The following is a 21,151-nucleotide window of genomic DNA, read 5'->3' as shown; positions in this document are numbered from 1 at the left end:
CTTACAACTAATTAGTTTACTTCAGATTTCACTGAGACATTTTAACCTCAAGAAACAGCAAAAACCTTCTTTCAACTGAATATTTGCAAAATTAAATTCCAGAACCCATCTTTAAGTTTGGCTTCCATAACCCAGTATGCGTTAGATATGTGATATGCTCAAGTTGTCCATATTTTTGCCACATGTGGAGAAACAGGAAGCCCAGAACAGTCAAATGCAGGCCCTTATGCAGACATAATGTAATTGTGTTCAGACAGGATATTCATTCTTCTGGGTTTTATTAGGTGCGCTCTGATTAATTAAAGAATGACAGACGTCATTGCTGAATATCTTGTCCTTCGAGTTAAGGCATCATTTTCAGGGCAAGATACCATCTTAATGAAAATGATCGATTATTACCATGTTAAACAGAGACCAATAATAAAAACCAAGTTAAACAGGAAGAAATGAGCCTAGCTATAAATCACAGGTGAAACTAAGCCCAACCGAATTTGCAATGCAGACGTTTCTCTGTTTCAGGTGTTCTACTCTGGTAGTGGCTCCGGCTTTCCCATTATAGGCACCCTCTCCACCACCACCAGCCTTCTTATGGTGTCAGCACTGGAGCTTTCTTCTCTTGATTATCAGTGTTCTGTGACACTGAGAACCTTCCATTCAGCCGGAGGTCAGGTAACTTTGAGTCTTCATCAGCTTGCTGGAGACACTGAATGCATGGAAGATATTTTTAAAAGAGAACACAGAATCATGGGACTTGAGAGGTAGGCTGATTTATATCCCTGTTCTTTCCCTCAGGAGAGATGAAGTCACATAGTGACTGCGTTGAATAAAGAATAACTTCAATACCTATTGAATTCTGAAAATTAAGAGATCTGCTCTGTATAGTACCATTTTTTCATGTAGGATTTCTTTTTTCTTGGCTCATTTTTATCAAGAGCAGAGATGAATTATGAAGAAGCTAATGATGCGTTTTTAAACTTTAAGACACTTCCAAAGCCAGGGGAAGAGCTGTAGCTATGTCTTCATAGTCATATCTTTGTAAAATTTCAAAAGTACTATCTTTTAACTACAGGTGAATCACTTTCTCTTTCTACTCTGACACCCCTCCATTATATTGTCCCTCATATCAAGTGTCCCCAGAGTAGCCACAGAGATTTTCCGGTTTCAGCTAAGAGGAAGTTTGGTAAAGCATTGATATAGTTGCTGAACATAGTTGTGCATATTTATTGCTAGTTGTCCCATTTTAAGAATGACTTTAGAAATCCTTCCCCCAGTTGAATCATGGGATACAGCCCAACTAATGGTTCCGTGGAATAATCACAGAAGACTTGGGAAGGACCTTGAACCACAGGCACTCAGATAAAATATATACATACTGCTGCCCCACAGAAACTGAGATAATTAATGTTTGTTGTCTTGAGGTGCTAAGTTTTAGAGTAGTTTGTTATATGCCAACATATAGTTAATATATTGGGGAAGAGAAACAGTAATTTAATCATCTTGTTAAATTCTTCCTCTCAGAAAATATGAAAGCTGTAATATCTTGCATAATGCAATATCATTTTATAATAAGGTTGAAAGTCCATTTCCTTATTTCTTTTTATGTTCCACTAAGTGGTTCTAGGGATACTCATGAGTTCACATAATTTTCACAATGGTTGTCCTTAGTGGTTGAGAAACAGTTTATAATATAAAATAATTCATATTAATATTATTCTAAAATCCGTATGTAGGTAAGTTTAGATGAAACATATATGAAATATGTAAGCTTTATTTATTGAAATCTAGACAGATATTAAAAGCTAAAATTGTGGATTTTATTTTAAAAAACTGTCTTAAAATATTTAGTTACATTTTCAATATAATGTTTAAAATTCAGCTTTAAATAAATTTCAGTGTCAAATATTGATATTCACTAATTATAGTTGCCTTTTACTTTTTAACTTATGTAAATTCAAGTATTTTAGAATAAAATATTTTAAGTATATGTCAAATAATTTTATTTTAAAATATTTTACATTAATTTTAATTTACTTTTTTGATTTAAAAATACTAAATTTGTTTAATATTATATATATTTTAATTTCTGGTCCCTTAGATGATCACAACAAAATTATGTCAAAGATTATTTACATGGAGATTTTTCTGAAATGAAAAAATATAATACATTTTATAAAATAAACACATAAAAAGTTATTAATAATGTATCTGTCATTAAACATGGCTGGCCACAAAACATTTAGAAATACATTGATAATGAAATTTAATAATGTTTGATATTGTGTGTCATATAAAAGCTATAACTTTATACATAATTTTCAAGTTTGTCATTATGAAGATGTATTTCAGGAAGATGTAATATATTTTAATTAACAGCTTGTTATTTTAATTTATAATTTTAAAATATTAACATTTATGGTATGTGGTTCCCATTAGTATTCTTGCCCACACACTTACAGATATTAGAGGCAGGTGTGCCTTTCTTGACAATTCCATTGTAAAGTTTCAACATCACTCACACCCTCTGTATCATCTTCCTCTTCCCAGATTTACTTTTCTTTAAAGTTCTTATCAATATTTGACAAGATATACATTTTGCTTTCTAATTTACTGCCTTATTTTCTTTACTGAAGTGTAAGCTTAATAACATAGCAGAGATTTTTGGACTTTTCATTCACTGCTATATTCTCAGGGCCTAAAACAACATACGGCGCATGCTTGAAAACAAAACATGGCACATGCTTTGTATGCTTAATACATTCATTTATTCATTCATTCTTCAATCAAAAAAATGTTTATTAAGTACCTTCTATGCTCCAAACACTGTTGAAATCTATTAATTGGTACTTAAAAAGTAAAGCTAGAAAAAGGAAATGAGACTATTCTTAATTGGAGAAAGAAATTAATGAGGTGATCTCACCCCATATCTATGCAGGTTTTTTAAAGGCTTGTAGAAGAGTACAAGCCACCAACCACTCCCACCTCCCACCAGGGGATTCCATTCAACCACTGCTATCAACCCACAAATCACATTATTTCTTTGTCAGCCATTCTAGAATACAAGAAGTGACTCACAAATTCTTTAATCCCTGCTGGCAGCAAGGTTGTCTCCGAGTCTACATATTTAGATGTTGCCTCAGGAATCATCCTAGAATAAATTTGGATGTGAATCAGTGTTAAAAAGTGTGTCTCATTGTGTCAGAACTACAAAGGCTTTTATGGTTTTAAAATCTTTTTTCCCCACAAAGGGATTTTGCACACATGCAACAGACATCAAAGGCTATTTGTAATTAAGCAAGGTCTTGAAAGGCTACTAATGTACTTTAATCTATTGGAATAAAAACTGAACTGGGCTCTGAAGCTAAGTACAGTATTATTCATCATTACCTCTTTTTACAAGCAGTGCTGTCTTTGTAAACAACAAACATAAACTAGGAATCTGAGTTCTACTTTCTGCTCTGCAATTATTAGCCATGTGACTTCGGGAAAGTTACTAGAGATTATGTATGCAAAATGACTGCCTCTATCAGTGGTAGAGAATGTTCATGAGCCTTCAAAATTGAAATAAAATCTTCACAATTGAATCTACATACAATGTATATTGAATGTATAATATACTCAATATATTTATAATTTGATATATCTATAATTGATATTCAATATATGTATTATATATGTATACCATTTTATAGGATTTTTATGCAGGGAAAGGAAAGAGAAAATATAAAGAAAGCAATATCTGTTCAAAATATAAAATTCGATTGTTTAATCCACATGGATTAACAGCAAATCAAATAAATGAGAGGAAAAATCCAATCTAATTCTGAATTTAATTGGCCATTCAGTTTCGTCAAATATCAGTTGACCCCACGTGGGGAAACATAGGAGACCATCTGCTAGGAGGTCTGTCAGATTCCCTGCTTGCCAGTAAGTGCAGGCAACCGTCTCTGCCTAAGGATGGAAATATGTACAAAGAAGGAATCTGAGAGTGTGGTGGTTAATTCAAGGCCCAGATGGATATGCAAGAGTTTTCAACTCATATTGCTTCTAACAGCAAGAAACAAAAAAATAGACTAAATACCTATCAATAAAATGTGATACTTCCACATAGGGTGGTCATTAAGAATAATATGGTAGAAATGAATGGGCTGACATGGAAAGATGCTTATGATATGTTAAATGAAAAATTAAAATTTGACTGGACATGGTGGCTCACTCCAGTAATCCTGAGAAAAGAGAGACAGACCCTCTCATATTGTTTTATACTCAGGAAAGAAAAGAAAAGAAAAGGGAAACAAAAGGCAGGTAGCCCGGTGCCTAGGAACCAGACCCCAAACCAAGGAACCAAACCTGAAACCAGGCCTGGGCCAGACTGACCTAAACCTGGTAGTTAAAGATCAACCCCTGACCTAACTGGTTATGTTATCTATAGATTCCAGACATTGTACAGAAAGGACATTGTGAAACTTCCCGGTCTGTTCTGTTTCACTCTGACCACTGGTGCATGCAACCCCTGTCACGTACCCCCTGCTTGCTCAATCGATCACGACCCTCTGACACAGACCCCCTTAGAGTTGTGAGCCCTTAACAAGGACAGGAATTGCTCACTCGGGGAACTCGGCTCTTGAGACAGGAGTCTTGACGATGTTCCCGACAGAATAAACACCTTCCTTCTTTAACTCAGTGTCTGAGGAGTTTTGTCTGTGGTTCATCCTGCTACAATCCCAGCACTTTGGGAGGCCAAGTTGCGTGAATCATGAGGTCAGTAGTTCTAGATCAGCCTGGCCAACATGGTGAAACCCCATCTCTACTAAAAACACAAAAATTAGTTGGGCATGGCGGTGCACGCCTGTAGTCCCAGCTAGTCGGGAAGCTGAGGCAGAAGAATCGCTTGAACCCAAGAGGCAGAGGTTGCAGTGAGCCAAGATTGTGCCACTGCACTGCAGCCTGGGCAACAGAGCAAGACTCTATCTAAAAAGAAAAAAAATTAAAATGTACAGGGATATAGTTGGCATGATCCTATTTGTATAGGAAAAAAGCATGATATGTTAATGTGCTACAGGAAAGGGGTCCCGATCTAGACTCTAAGAGAGGCTTCTTGGATCTCACACAAGTAAGAATTCAGGGCGAGTCTGCAGTACAAAGTGAAAGGCAAGCTTATTAAAAAAGTAAAGGAATAAAAGAATGGCCTCTCCATAGACAGAGCAGCCCAGAGGGCTGCTGGTTGCCCATTTTTATGGTTGTTTCCTGATGATATGCTAATAGGGTACCTTCCTGACACTGCCATGGCATTTGTAAATTGTCATGGCGTGGTGGGAGTGTAACAGTGAGAACGACCAGAAGTCACTCTCGTCACCATGTTGGTTTTGGTGGGTTTTGGCTGGCTCCTTTACTGCAACTTGTTTTATCAGCAAGGTCTTTATGACCTGTATTTTGTGCTGACCTCCTATCTCATCCTGTGACTTAGAATGACTTAATTGTCTGGGAATGCAGCCCAGTGGGTTTCTGCCTCATTTTACCCAGCTCTTATTTAGGATGGAGTTGCTCTGGTTCACAGGCCTCTGATATTTCCTCCCTCCTTTTTATAAGAGAACCCATAATCCTGAGGGTTGCAGAGGGATGAAGATCCATCTTCTGTAACTTCTTTAGGCTGAATAGGGGTGACGATATACCTGCCTAACTAGGAGGGTCTCTTGCATTCAGAGTACAGAGAAGCTCAGTAAAAAAGCATCAGTATGGTAAGGTCCATTCATAACTCTTGAGTTTCAACAAAAGGTGATATCTGGAAGATTAATAAGTGTTTAAGAAAACATTCAGCAAGCTTGTCCAGTATTCCTATACAAAGAGTGTAACAGCAATATATTCCAGAAGAGTAAAGCAAAATAAGTAAAGTTAATCCAAGTAAACTAAATTAGAAGGCTTTTCATGAACTGGGCAACTGTTGGAACTAAGCTGATATGGGGTTGGTAGCTGATTGTAATGTGTACAGAATTAGAATACTGATCCAGATTTTTACATTACCCATCCCTCTTGTTTCTTCTGAGTAGCAGCCAGAGGTCACTGGTTGGTTCACAGGAATAAGCAGGGTTAGCCTAAATTGCAGAAATAAACTTAAAAACAACTAATGAGACTAGAATTTAATAACAAGTGTACCATAGTTCTTGAGACATAATATTTCGCTCTCCCGTTTCCCATTTTTACTAAAGACCACTCATGGTAAAACTGATTTCCTTTATTATACTTGGCCTGATTATTTGTATAAAGTGCAGCAAGAATAATTATTTTTCACACAGGGTCTATTTAAATTGGCTTTGATGGAACTCTGTTCCATAGAAGGAACCTTAGATAAGACTTTTTAAAGCCAAGCTTAGCCATGGGTTTGTACCCTCAAAAACCTATGAGTTGAGTAAATTCCTCCCCTTTTGGGGTCCCAAGATAACTTGGGGCTTCTGGACCTGTCAAAAAGTGACATTCTTTACTTACCACAGGTGAGAATCTTGTATGGATCTCATGACAAGGTCTGTGGCCAATTCCTTTGTTGGGCTTTATTGACTTTGAGAAGTAAGCTGATTCCCTTTAAAAGAAGCATGCCATTCCAGTTAAAAGCCTTGGTAAAAAAAAAGAAAGAAAAAATTATAATTAAAAAAGTTCCACTACAGCCCTATTACAAAAGAAAACACATTTTTTTAATGAGTCTCATTCTGTCACCCAGGCTGGAGGCTGGGAGGCTGGAGTGCAGTGGTGCAATCTTGGCTTACTGCAACCTCTGCCTTCTGGGTTCAAGTGATTCTCCTGCCTCAGCCTTCTGAGTAGCTAGGATTACAAGTGCATGCCACCACACCCAGCTATTTTTTGTATTTTTAGCAGATACAGGGTTTCACCATGTTGGCCAGGCTGGTCTCAAACTCCTGACCTCAGGTGATCCACCCCCCTCAGCCTCCCAAAGTGCTGGGATTACAGGCATGAACCACCACGCCCATCCAAAAACGGATTCTTATTTCACTTATGCAAATAACTATATTGCCATAAGTTAAGAAAACTCACAACTAGTTTCCTAAATTTTGGAAAAGTTAGGTGGAGAAAAACAAATTATGTTTCAAATTTTGTTCAAAGCAATATGCTTTACTCAATTCCTACAAGCTATAATTAGTTCAAAATGAAAGTATCCTTGACTGAAAAACAAAACTAAGAATCAGCAGCATTTTAAGAAAAGTTAAAAAGATTACTTAAGTTTTCTATTGGTTCAGTTAATTCAGTTAACTCCTATTCTGTTTGATATTCATGAACATTCCAGCTCTTCATGAGAGTTCTGAAAGTTATTTTCTCTATTCTAACGTTACAGTTTCCAAAGTTGTTAGAAACCTGCATTTAAGAATGCCTTCTAGCATTCTATAGTTGATTATAAACCACCTTCTAAAGAAGATTAATGCAAGACAACAATAGTCTGTGGATGACAAAATGTTTTAGGGCAGCCACAGTCAAAGAAACAATTGACAAAGAAATTTGTTACCTCCATGGCAGACAACAATTTTATGTAACAATTATAATTGTTCCTGATAATATACACTAAATCGTATCAAAAATATAGAAGCTTCTCATAATTTTGGAATATATACCAATAATATGTTTATGCAAATACAGCCCAAAGAAAACCAAACACCCATTTATATTTGACAATGCTTCCTGTATGATTTTTGTGCCAAACAAGACAAATTTTACCTTTACATTAATGTAGTATTAATGTTAAAGCCAAGTTTTAAGAAAATGTTATAGACATATTTACCCAATTTTAATATTTAACCATAAGGTAAGATTCTTATAAACCTTTTATAACCCTTTACAAGTTTTTGTTAAAGAGCAAGTATTTCATAAGCAGGTTTTTGCTCTAAGAAAAACCTATTGTGCTTTTACTCCAGTGTTTAATTTGTAGAAATACTGAATAATATCCCTTTAATTTAGCCAATGTCCATACACAGAATCTCTTTTACAATTAATTTTTTACAAACCTTCCATAACTGTCCAAGCCTTTAGCTTCATTCTATCTAACTTAAAACAATTATTTAACCCTTTAGGGAAAAAAAAAAAAACACATTCCCATGCCTTCTTATAATCTTTTACCAAAAGTACATTCTACTTTCCTTACACACATTACATGTGAAATTGTTTTTTCAGTAGTTTCAATTACATGTTACAATGTTAACTTTTAGCGACTTTTACTTTGGTGAAAACCCTAGTTAGTAAGCAATTTTAATTATATACTAGGTGTGGAACCTAGCCAAGGACACACCAGGCAGAAGTGCAGATAAGGGCTGACTCTCCAGCATAGCTAGGGGGTGTGGATAATTCCACATGTCCCAGGTCTTATCTTACTTAAGCATGCAAATTGTACAGTAAGAGTCATAGTGGCATTTTAGGAAGCATTCAGGAGGCCTAACAATCTTTGAATTGTACAACATTTCTTACATAAATCCCCTTTCACAAATCCTCTCATGACTTACACAGACCATCTGAGATATTCTTGGACTTTCTGACTTGCCCTAAGCATCCCTCCTTTTGAACAACCAGTCATTTTACTTTAGGGCAAGAATTGACCATACAAGATCCTTTCTTACATAAAATCTCTTTCTTTATAATCTTTGTATAGCTAGGGGGTATGGGCATGGCTAATTGCACATGTCCTCAGGACTTATCTAGAATCTCATGGTTTTAAGGTAGGTAAATTGAACAATTTTTAAAAGTTAAAGAAACAGTTTACAACCTTAAAGCATTTAGTAAACTTAATATCTGACCCACATAATTTAGACTAAATGTTTTTATTTTATCAATAATTTATAAAGCTGTTTTTATTTCCCAAAGATTACTAAAATTACATAAACTAAAAGACATTATAGCTTTTATTTTGCTTTTAAAATATTTGATTTAAGCACTTATTTTTGTTTCAGCCAATTAATTAGAGCTCTTTTATATAAACATTACACATAACACATATATAGCTACACAGAAAGACAAAACAAGATTACTACAGTGGTTGTAAGAGTTTTTGTTTGTCAGCCTTTAAGTTTCTTAATTGGATTACTGGTTTTAGGCTGGAGGCCTTGGAAGAACAGGGCCTGGAAAGGGTTCTCTGGTGCCTCCTATTTTTCCCAAGGAGTCCAGGCTGTTAGAGCTTGAATATCTACTTCTAATTAAACTGATTCTAATCATAGCACTCTTTAACAACATCCTTTTAGAATTTCTTAGGTCATATGGCCAATATTTCTGGCTTTTGAACTTTACCAAAGGTAACCTCCCAGGTGCTTAGAGAAAGGAAAATGTAAGACAGTCCGTGGAGGACAAGAACATAGACAAGATCACACAGATACTAGACCAGAAATGATTTACTTCTTAGGTGGGGAATTGAACCTGGACCACCACTGCGAAAATGCAAAACGTTAGCTACTGAGCTGCAGCATGGGGTAGCTTCCATTTCCTTTCCCAGAAGGAGTCTAGAATAGTTTGTTTTGAGCTTTCAAAGGCTTTTAAGTATTTAATATGATTTTTAGAGCTAACTATGACATGAACCCAAAAATTTCTGTTCCCTGGAAGGTGGAGACCAAGAGAAAGTACTGCCACATGGTTACAAGGTCAAGCCCCCAAGGACATAAAACAAGGTGGAGACTTCACACAGTTTTTTGGTTTGTTTCAGGGACCTGAAGCCAAGTTTGTTACTGACCCGCTTGCTGTGTTGTCTTGAAAAGTGGGCTTAAAGGTGTTCTAAGCCCATGTTTTATCCTGAAGTACCCCTCAACACAGAAAAATGAATTCATAGCGCAAAATACACCAGCTTAAGACTAGCCTTAGAATTCTTTTTTGCATTCATCAAAACTTTACAGAAGAGATATACACTGATTTTCTTTTTTTTTTTCCCATTCATTCAACTGTTTGCACAGAGACAGAAGCCAGAAATCTGACTGGTAAGATATTTTTACCCTTTTGCCAGCATGCCAGCCTTGTGGGTTCCCTTTCCCTGAGCAGCCCTAGTGATCTGGCTTGTGGCATCATTGCCCGGGTGGGGCAAGCTTCATCATAAAGGAAAATCATGTTTATTTTGTTCTGGCCAGAGCAAAATATGCGTGATGAAACATACACATTAGCCACTCTGCTTAGCACTTAATATCAAATTGGCAAGGCTTAAATTTGCCCCCCAGATGGCCCCCGTCATCTTTAATCCAACCTCAGTCTAGGAGTTTCAACACGTGGTCTCTAGGCAAGATGGTTGCCCTGAGTAACAGAAAAGCTAAGAAAAGGAAAGGGGAGAGAGAAAAGCATTGTCTGTGGCAGGGTGGGGAAGGTGAAATGCTCAGGGACACCAGCGAAAGACCCACCCATTGCAGCAACACTGAAAAGTTCAGGTGGCTGCAACTGCTGTCGTGAAGGGAATTTTTTCCAGCAGTCCCATCAGCTCTCAAGTTTCCCCTTTTGAAGGAGGAAAAGGCTCCTCATGTCCCACGATCCTGTCCATGCCTAACCCTGTCACCCACAGTCATCAGCAAAGAGTGCAAGGCAGATTAATCCAAAGAGTGTAACAGTTTACATCTCATAGTGCCCAACCTGTTCTTAGTTGAGAGGGACTTTACTGAGAGGGGCCTCTAATCCCCTAAATCTTAGAAGGAATTCTAACCCTCCTAAATTAGGCCTCTAACCCAAGGTCGGTCAAGCGTCCTTGCCTTTTATTAAGAGGGGCCTCTAACCCACTCTTTCTTGGAAAAGACTCTAACTCCCCTAAGCTGGGCCTCTAGTCCAATCCCATTCTTTACCCAAGTACCCCACCATTTACCCAAAGTCCTCCAATAAGTGCTACGGTCTATTTTCTTTGGGTCGGGGGTCTCCTCAGTATTGTCCCTTTTGTGGTTCACAAGAAAGATGTTACTGGACCTCACTACTTACCCAAAGGTAGCCGTTGGGTCAGGGTTTCTGCACTAGAGTCCCTTCTGTGGTCGCCAGAAATATGCTTCCGGAAAGGGGTCCCGATCAAGACCCCAAGAGAGGCTCTTGTATCTCATGCAATAAAGAGTTCAGGGCAAGTCCGCGGTGCAAAGTGAAAGCAAACTTTTAAGAAAGTAAAAGAATAAAAGAATGGCCATTCCATAGACAGGGCTGCCCTGAGGGTGGCTGGTCACCCATTTTTATGGTTATTTCTTGATGATATGCTAAACAAGGGGTATAGTATCCATGCCTCCCCTTTCTAGACCATATAGGGTACCTTCCTGACATTGCCATGGCATTTATAAACTGTCATGGTGGTGGTGGGAGTGTAGCAATGAGGACGACCAGAGGTCACTCTCATCACCATGTTGGTTTTGGTGGGATTTAGCTGGCTCCTTTACTGCAACCTGTTTTATCAGCAAAGTCTTTATGAGCTGTATTTTATGCTGACCTCCTATCTCATCCTGTGACTTAGAATGCCTTAACCATCTGGTTAAGAAACCAGTAGGTTTCTGTCTCATTTTACTTAGCTCTTATTTAAGGTGGAGTTGCTTTCGTTCACACGCCTCTGAAAAACATACACAACTATATCTCCTCCTTTGTCTCTGTCCCTCTCTGTCTCTGTTTCTCTCTCTCTCTCTCTCTCTCTCTCACACACACACACACACACATACACACACACACACACACACACACACACACCCTATAGAAAAACATCAAAATCTTTATAGCAGTTACTTCTGGGTAGTGTAATTCCCCTAACAGGACATAGCTGATTAACCCTTTCTTGGCAACAGAGTGTGACCATTTAGGGATTTTTCTCGTAGTTTGGTTATTAGAGCTATTCAATCATGGCTGTGTAATAATTATCCCTTAGCTTGAGTTTTTGCTGAATATTTCAAAACATTCATGCATGCCTCATTCCTTGAATCAGCCAGCAAATATTTATTAAACACCAAGCATGTTTATTTTTATCATTTTATTAATCATAAACATTATATACTATTGATATTATTATAATTATCATTTTTATTAAGTATTAAACACCAAGCATTTATTAAACACAAGCTTGCCTCTGTGACAGGTAACAGCCTTATAAGAGATAGAAAAAAATAGAGAAACATGGTCCCCTCTTCCATACGGGGACAAAAAGGTTATTCTCTGGCTAACAGGTATATGAAAAAATGCACAAGATCACTAATCATTGGAGAAATGCAAATCAAAACCACTATGAGATGTCATCTTACCCTAGTCAGAATGGCTATTGTTAAGAAGACAAAAAATAACAGATGTTGGCAAGGATTTGGAGAAAATACAACTCCTACACACTGTTGGTAGGAAGGTAAATTAATACAGCCTTTATGGAAATCAGTATAAAGAATTCTCAAAGAACTAAAATGGAACTACCATTCAATCAAGCAACCACACTACTGTGTGTCTACCCAATGTAAAAGCAATCAATACATCAAAAATATAGTTGCGGTCATATGTTTATTGCAGCCATGTTTATGACAGCAAAATTATGGAATCAACCTAAGTGTCCATCAGTGGATGTTTGGATTAAAAAAGCATAGTATATATACACAACTGAGTACTACTCAGCCATTTAAAAAATGAAATCATGCCTTTTACAGCAACGTGGATGCAACTGGAGATCATTATCTTAAGTGAAACAAACCAGGCATAGAAAGATAAGTATCACATGTTCTCACTCATAAGTAGATGTTAAAAAATAGTTCACATGGACATAGAGAATGGAATAATAGATAATGGAGACTGGGAGGGTTGAGGGTGGGGGGCAGATAATGAGCAACTGAACATCAGGTACAATGTATATTATTCAGATGGTGGATACCCTAAAAGCCCTGACCTGACCATTATGCAATCTATGCATGTAACAAAATTGCACATGTGCACCATAAATATGTACAAATAAATAGAAAAAAAACAAAGCATACTCTTTGAACTTCAAAAGAGAAAGGTCATTCTTCCATTTTAAAGATGATTAAACTCCAGTGTAGAAAGTTTAGATGACTTACTGATAACTTGCTGAGCACTAATTACACTCCAGCTCTTTTAATTCTTTTACACCTTGTACAAGATTATTTTCCTATACACCGCATTTAAATAAAATAAACACAACCAAGTTAAAACTCAAATAGACATTTTTCTCCTATAGTAAATTGGAACAAATTAAGAAAATAAGAAGACAGAGAATTACCATCCGTAAGTTCATCGGCCCTAAGCTAACTACAGTTAAAAATGTGGCAAACATTATGACAGAAATGTTTCAGTACTTATTTATAGGCAGTATATTTTTATAAAAATCAAATAAGCAGGCAGTTAATTAATTAATGTAAACTATACCATAAAATACATACCAATAGTTCACTCTTCTCATTATGTTTTTGTCATAGATAATCCAGTTAATAGTAAAAACCTACTAAATTATTAATAGATCAATAAGCAATGATATTTAATACTTACATGCCATGGGGTTTCATATGTAAGCTATTAAATGTGTCATCACAATACTCATATTTTTACCAGAAAATGAAACACGTAAACATCACCTGTAAGAAATACAATTATTTTCATGATAATTGACATTCAGGTTTTTCTCTACATTCTTCATGCTAATAGGGTTATGACATCTTTATTCTTTACAAAAATCTAGTTATTTTGTAAAACAGTAGCAATAATAATTTCACAAATTAAAACAGGACACTTGCCATCTTCTCTCTTCCTCCTCTCATTTAGCATTTCCTCAGTGCGGTTGATTGACAAATACGTTTGACTCATAGTAAATAATAAAAGCCAATTATTATTGCTGCAGGGGAATTCAAAAAAAGTGGCAAAAATGTAACCCCATGGTATAGGAGTGTGTAAAATGTGTACTTATGTTTTTAAATGCCATCAGTATATGGTATGTGTTTTTATAAGAAGTTTCTTAAAGAACAAAAATAAGGTTTTCTGTGAAGTTGTAAGATGACTGGTAAGCAGCACACACACTTACATAAATATACGTCAAATTTCATTTGAAGGTCATTTAGGCCTTTCGTACATAGATACAAGTGGGTCAATCCGCCTTTAATTCTCTGGGTATGGAGGTACCGCATCCTCACTGCATCTCTGGGTAGGGCTTATAGTTTCAAAGTCACTGCAGCTTCCCAGGTCCCTAAACCTCATGTGCTATCTCTATCCTTCCCGACATCCATCTTGGCTTGAATCCCAGTTCATTTCTTTTCTTTCCATTTCCAAAAAAAAAAAAAAAATGCACGTCAAACTAATTATGAGAATCACGGAGTTTCCTGAACTGAGGATAACATAGTTTAGGACACAAGAGTAAGAATTTACTTTTTAGAAACAAAAACACCTTCTCCACAAACAAGTAGGTATCACCCTTTCACAGTAGAATTTTACTGTCCACATATAGCCACCACCTCTCTTCACTGATTTGACTCCTCTTCTTCTGTTCCTCTTAGCCTTGCTTCTTCATCCTTCTCTCCTACATCGTCCAGGTGTTCAAACCGTATATCTTCTATTATGTAGAGCAATTCCATCCCATTCCACCTTGTAGTTTTGTTACCTGGCCACACCTACACCCAGCAAGGAGTATCCTATTTCTCTTGGGTTTATTAAAGCATTTTCTCAGACGAAGATATTTATCTCCCAAGAGATTTCTGTTGTACACTGTTTAAAACAAAATATCTCTCTGCACAGGTTATTGCATGACTTTTTCCATATTTTAGCATTTCTGAAATCCTGATGAGTGTGTGTATATATATAAATAGTGAATTCTTTTGATGGTGAAGGGATTCTGGGTCTGAGCAGTTGAAAGGTAATGATGATGACTCAAATAACATTTTTTTTTAAAAAAAGAAAAAAAGTTTGCTTTTGTCTTCTCTGCATTAAATGGCCAATGTATTTGTAACTGAGCCAGATTGTTTTCCTCTGTCCTAAGAGTGTAGTTATTTCTTATTTTAGAGGGTTGTTAATCCCAGTTTTGTCATCTGTTGGGTCTTCAATTCTGATGAATCTTATATCGTATATGGCCATTGCATCTGCACACACATGCTCAGATACTGTGACTTAATGAAGACATGAGACCACATAGACTACAGGTTCACAGTTCCTGCTGCCTAATAATGTAGGTTTTGACACTCACCTCAACTTGGCAGTTTCAAAGAAGAAAAGTCATTCTGTGAATTAACTGCAGGGCAGTGAAGCTTCTGTAGAAGAATCATAAAATTAACAGTGCAGAAACTACTTTTGAAAATGTCAAAACAAGGCCAAGCACGGTGTTTCATGCCTGGAATCCTAGCACTTTGGGAGGCTGAGGCGGGTGAATCATGAGGTCAGGAGTTCAAAACCAGCCTGACCAACATGGTGAATCCTAGTCTTTACTAAAAATACAAAAATTAGGCTGAGCACGGTGGCTCACGCCTATAATCCCAGCACTTTGGGAGGCCGAGGCGGGTAGATCATGAGGTCAGGAGATCGAGACTATCCTGGCTAATATGGTGAAACCCCATCTCTATTAAAAATGAAAAAAAAAAAAAAAAGCTTGGTATGGTGGTGGGCACCTGCAGTCTCAGCTACTCTGGAGACTGAGGCAGGAGAACGGCGTGAACCCAGGAGGCAGAACTTGCAGTGAGCCGAGATCGCGCCACTGCACTCCAGCCTGGGAACAGAGAAAGACTCCGTCTAAAAAAAAAAAAATTTTTTTTTAATTCAAAAATTAGCCAGGCGTGGTGGCATGCTCCTGTAATCCCAGCTACTTAGGAGGCTGAGGCAGGAGAATTGCTTGTACCCGCGAGGCGGAAGTTGCAGTGAGCCAAGATCGCACCATTGAACTCCAGCCTGGGTGACAGAGTGAGATTCCATTTCAAAAGGAAAGACAGACAGACAGACAGACAGACAGACAGACAGACAGAAAGAAAAAGAAAGAAAGAAAGAAAGAAAGAAAGAAAGAAAGAAAGAGAGAAAGAGAGAAAGAGAGAAAGAGAGAAAGAGAGAAAGAGAGAAAGAGAGAAAGGGAGGAAGGGAGGAAGGGAGGAAGGGAGGAAGGGAGGAAGGGAGGGAGGGAGGAAGGGAGGAAGGGAGGAAGGAAGGAAGGAAGGAAGGAAGGAAGGAAGGAAGGAAGGAAGGAAGGAAAGGAAGGAGGAAAGGAAGGAGGGAAGGAAAAGAAAGAGATAATGTCAAAACAAAATTTGCAATCTAAAGATTTCTAGAGTTACTGCAAAGAGATCTTGAATCGTTATTGCCAGAAGTGGCTAGCAGGCAATGATACTAACTGTAACACAGAAAACAAGTAATGATATGACCATTTGGATTAAGGAAAACAGATATGCATTCTGTAAGAAATGTTTGTAAACAATAAGAAGGAAATGTGCTATATTCTCTGTGCTAAAAGCAAAGGGGCTGACCTTATGGACCCATTGCAGCAGACGTTGCCATTACTCCATCTGTTTCTCTTGGACCTGTCAGGGCACTCATGCTGACCCAATCCGTCAGCCTGAATCTGCATCTTTATGCATGAGGACTTATTTTCTCAGAATCACAGAAGATTTCTCTTCCTAGAAGCATGAGTCACAGGCCAGAAATCCAGGTAATTAATGATCCTCAGCAGCAGTGCTCAACCATTCACTCTCTGGAATATATGTACAAATACCACAGTTCCCTCACCCCTTGAATGGGATAGTTCCCAAGTATTTGTTTTCTCCATGGAGTTAATTTCCCTTTGTTCTTGTGGAAGGTGGCTCAATAATCACCCTTTACTGACAACTTTTCCTTTCCTCTTTCACTTCCTCATTCACCTGCTCTCACTTCCTCACTCACCTGCTCTCACTTCCTCATTCACCTGCTCTCACTTCCTCATTCACCTGCTTTCACTTCCTCATTCACCTGCTCTCATTTCCTCATTCACCTGCTCTCATTTCCTCATTCACTTGCAGTTAATAGATATGTCCCTAGTCTGCTTTTGGGAACCGAACCATGGCACCCACCATCAGACTTAGAAATTTTTGGTGTTTGTACATGTAATATTGTTTTTGAAACAGATGAATATTAACTTTAAGCTTCTTTGTTGAAAATCTTGGCGCCAAAAGTGAGTTATCATTAGTCTTTGTAGTATCCATGTGCAATACTCAACAGACACGTTATGATGAAGTCAAGTAAAAATTAGCTGATGTCATTTTCTTTCTTTATTCCCGCATTATTTGTATGTGGCTTTTGAGTTGGTCTATGAACATTGTCAAGAGACCTCAGGGTTTTAAAAATACTCAGTTTTAGTTATTTATTTCAATGTCTGTGAATTTACAACTTTGGCAAGTGATTTGTGTTTATTTTTAATGGCAGATGTCTATTTTAATGTGGACATTTAAAAATGCTGACACATCTACATTGCATAGATCATTAACTTGTAGCCAAGGTGTGATCTCATATTATTACTTCTGCCTTTGGTTGAAAAACAAAAAGCCTGAGGTTTTATTATTTCCCTCCAAGAATAAGTCAGAAATATGGTTAAAATTTTTAAAAGGTAACAAAATAATAGTAATTTTTTTAAAACTAAGAGGCTGATATTTCTACAGTGCTCTTATAATCAATGGTGTCTTAAAATTGAGGACGTGCACGCATACATTTTATTAGCCGTTTGTGCGTATTATAACATTTCCTTTATGAGAGTATAAAGAAAAAAACTCATAATCCCAATGCTCAAATACAAATACTATTAACATTTTTAATAAGTTTCTAAACATCTCTCTTTTGTGTTTATACTCATATTTATTGGCATTAATAAGGTCATGTAATGTATGTTGTTTTATAAACTACTATATTCACATGATAATGCTTCACGAATGTTTTTCTGTATTACCTCCTCTTACTCAAAATGGCACATCTTTTAGAGTAGATGCTATGCAGAAGATGAATGTATGATCTGATTGAATGTACTTTCTGTTTCGAAGTGGCATCTTCTGCCAACAGCATCTGAAATATTCACTGTTGTATTTATTATTTGTAGTTTCTAGCTTTTTGGAGAAGGAGAACATCCAAGGATGTATATGCAAATATTTCCCCCCCACAACAAAGTAATCAACTTTCTAGTGTATCTATTCATCTTAATGTGCCATCCAAACTTGCTACAATCCTTTCAGCAGGAACTGAAGAGAGGTAAAACAAACTGGTTTTGAATTTTGGATCTTGTTTCACCAGGACAGGCTCAGGTAGATCCCCAATAGTGAAGGCCCTAGAACAGTTAGAGAGCATGAAAACCTAACAAACAAAGAAAAACAAAAGTGGGACCATTATTCCTCTAACTTATTATGTTAGAATTACATAAACCTCAGCTAGTTTCTTAAGCTCTTTGGTCATTTGTTTCATTCACTGGTACCAAGAGGAGGCTGGGTTTTCTCTGTGATCATTTTGCTTGCCAAGACAATGAGTTGACCTGTCTTTGCTTCCAGCACATTGTCATGGACATGTGTAGTTTCTCTTTGCCTAGCTCTTTCTCCTGATAACACAACCCATCTCCCGCTTTTGGAGAACCACACCTTTCCTATTGTCTACCATGCAGCTTGTGTGGGAGTAACCCCACCTCTGGCTCCAGGGCTGAGCATGTCAATAAGTCTGGTCAATCAAAATACCAAATCTCTTCTATGTTAATGATTGGTTCAGGAGTTGACATGTGACCCAAGTCAGCCAATGAGAACTCTGCTTGGGAAAAAGTATCTCTTCCTTCAGTCTACAGATCTGGTAGAAGGTAAGTCTGGAGCTGCTGATGGCCATCTTTGCCATTGTTTGAGGAAGGTCTATGGAGAATAAAGTAATAAATAAACACATAGGAAAGCAGAGCCTATAGAGATTGAGATCCTTTCATCTGACTTATTTCTGAAAGTTTTTCAAGAGAAAGAAGCCTAGGGGCTGCAACAGCAACAGTGACCCATATAGAGTGTGGCAGTTATACAAGGAGGTAGCCAGACATCAAGGAGACGGGAACCTGGCCATGTACTTTCCAGGTTCAGCAGTGATTCCCAGACTTCAGACGAGCCATGAATAATCTTTGGTTTAGAGTAAATCTGATCATATTGTTTAGGTTCAAAGAGAGATCCTAGGCCAGCAGCATCAGCATCATCTGGGAACTTACCTGAAATGCAGATTCCAAGGCCATACTCCAGACTTACTAAATCAGAAATGCAGAAATCTTTTTAATAAACCCTCCAGGTGATTATGATGCACACTCAAAACTGTTGGAAATGAAGAGCAGGGGAAAGTGCCTTTCCTATGAGTTACCTGATGAAACTTGAATTTATTGCTTTCAGATGTTTTAAGTCAAAGGTAATTCAGCCAGCAGTGTGTTAACAGGTTGCCCACCCCATAAACAGAGAAAGTAGAATTTATTTCTTCATGTAAGAAACCCATTAAAGTGCTGTTTCTTCCCCCTTCTTTGTTGAATTCCACACAAACTATACAAAACACATGTCAACCTCAACTATTTTCCAGAAAAATAGAGGAAAGCACCACAGGGCTAAAATTAAGCCACAGGCTCCTCCCTTCTCACAAACTCTTCTGATTTCTAACTGCCAGAAAGCTCTTATTCTATTAGCCCATCCTCTGAAGGCCTGTGGATGCCTTTGGGATAGTGTTTCCTTCATGTTTATGGCACACTTGGAGGAATACCAGCTTTATTTTGGATTTCTGCAGGGCTGTTTTCAAAGCAATTTCACAAAGCGTTCATAATTTAATACCTGTAAGATGTTGCTCAGTCAGGGAGGCAAGGTTAGCAGAAAACCCTTCTTTGAATCCTGCCAAGCCTTGAACATGCTCATTGGTGCACAGTGCTGCTGCTTTTTAGGCTGAAGAGCCTGAACGTCTTCCTCCACTAGAGGAGCGTCTTATGCTGCAGGAGCAAGGCTGAGGAAGACAGTCTTTATTTCTCTAGTAAGAGTCAACCAACACTACAGTCCCAGTAAAAATACAGTACCTATGACCACTGATTTTCCAACACATTAGCTCATGCACATTTTGTTTCATAGACTTACTGTGAAAGCAATCAGATACTTCATGTGTTTGGAGAAAACTCAATAGGCCATAAAGAACTCCCCTCACTTTCTTCCTTGACAGATGCTTTTGTGGTCTCTTGAACACTTCTAGAAATGGGCCACACATTACTTTGTGGCCATCTGGAAAACTACAAAGCATCAAAGCATGAATGTGTCAGATATACCCACATTCCTACGTATGGTGCTAGATTGCCAAAACAGGACTGCAGAGAAGTTACATGAGAACCAACTTTGAGATTCTTAGCAGACCACGCATATTATCTTACAGATGGAGTCAGAGATGCCAAGAATGAGGTTGAAATGGTAGATAATATTTCTTTGGAGAGGATTCGTGTGGATTTGCTGTGAGTTCCACCTCCCTCTATTAAATAGTATAAAATATAAGTATCATTATGAATAGGGACTCTTTGCAGAGTAAACTATATTATATATCTAGACCATGGTTTTTTAACTTTAGCACTAATGACATTTGGGCTGGATAATTTTTTTGTGGTGAAAGCCTATTGAATACTTAGTTTAGTAGCATCCCTGGTCTCTACTCAATTGATAACAGCACTCCCACCCTCAGTTGTGACAACCAAAATTTCCTCTGCATATTGCCAATGTTCTCTGGTGGACAAAATCACCCCAGTAGAGAAGCTGTCTTAGTCCATTTGTGTTGCTATAAACAAATACCTAATCCTGAGTAATTTATACAGAAAAGAGGTTTATTTGGCTCATGGTTTTTTACAGGCTGCAGAAGAAGTATGACAGCAGCATCTACTTCTGGCAAGGGCCACAGTCTGTGTCCACTCATGGTGAAAGGTGAAGGGGAGCTGCCTGTACAGAAATCACTTGGTTAGAGGGAAAGCTAGAGAGACAGAGGCAGTACTAGGTTCATTCTAACAACAAGCTTTCATGGAATGATAGAGGGAAAAGTCACTCACCCCTCATCCTCCACAGGGAGGACATTAATCTATTCATGAGGGGTCCATCCCTATGACCCAAATGTCTCCCATTAGCCCCTACCTCTAACTTGGGATCAAATTTCAACATGAGGTTTGTGGGAACAAACACCTAAACTATAGTAGAAACATTGCTCTAGACTTTATTGTCTCTGAAAATTATTTTGTGCATATATGTGGAGA

The sequence above is a fragment of the Papio anubis genome, chromosome 2, assembly GCF_008728515.1.
Source record: "Papio anubis isolate 15944 chromosome 2, Panubis1.0, whole genome shotgun sequence".
NCBI lineage: Eukaryota > Metazoa > Chordata > Mammalia > Primates > Cercopithecidae > Papio > Papio anubis.
This window is presented reverse-complemented; position numbering follows the sequence as displayed.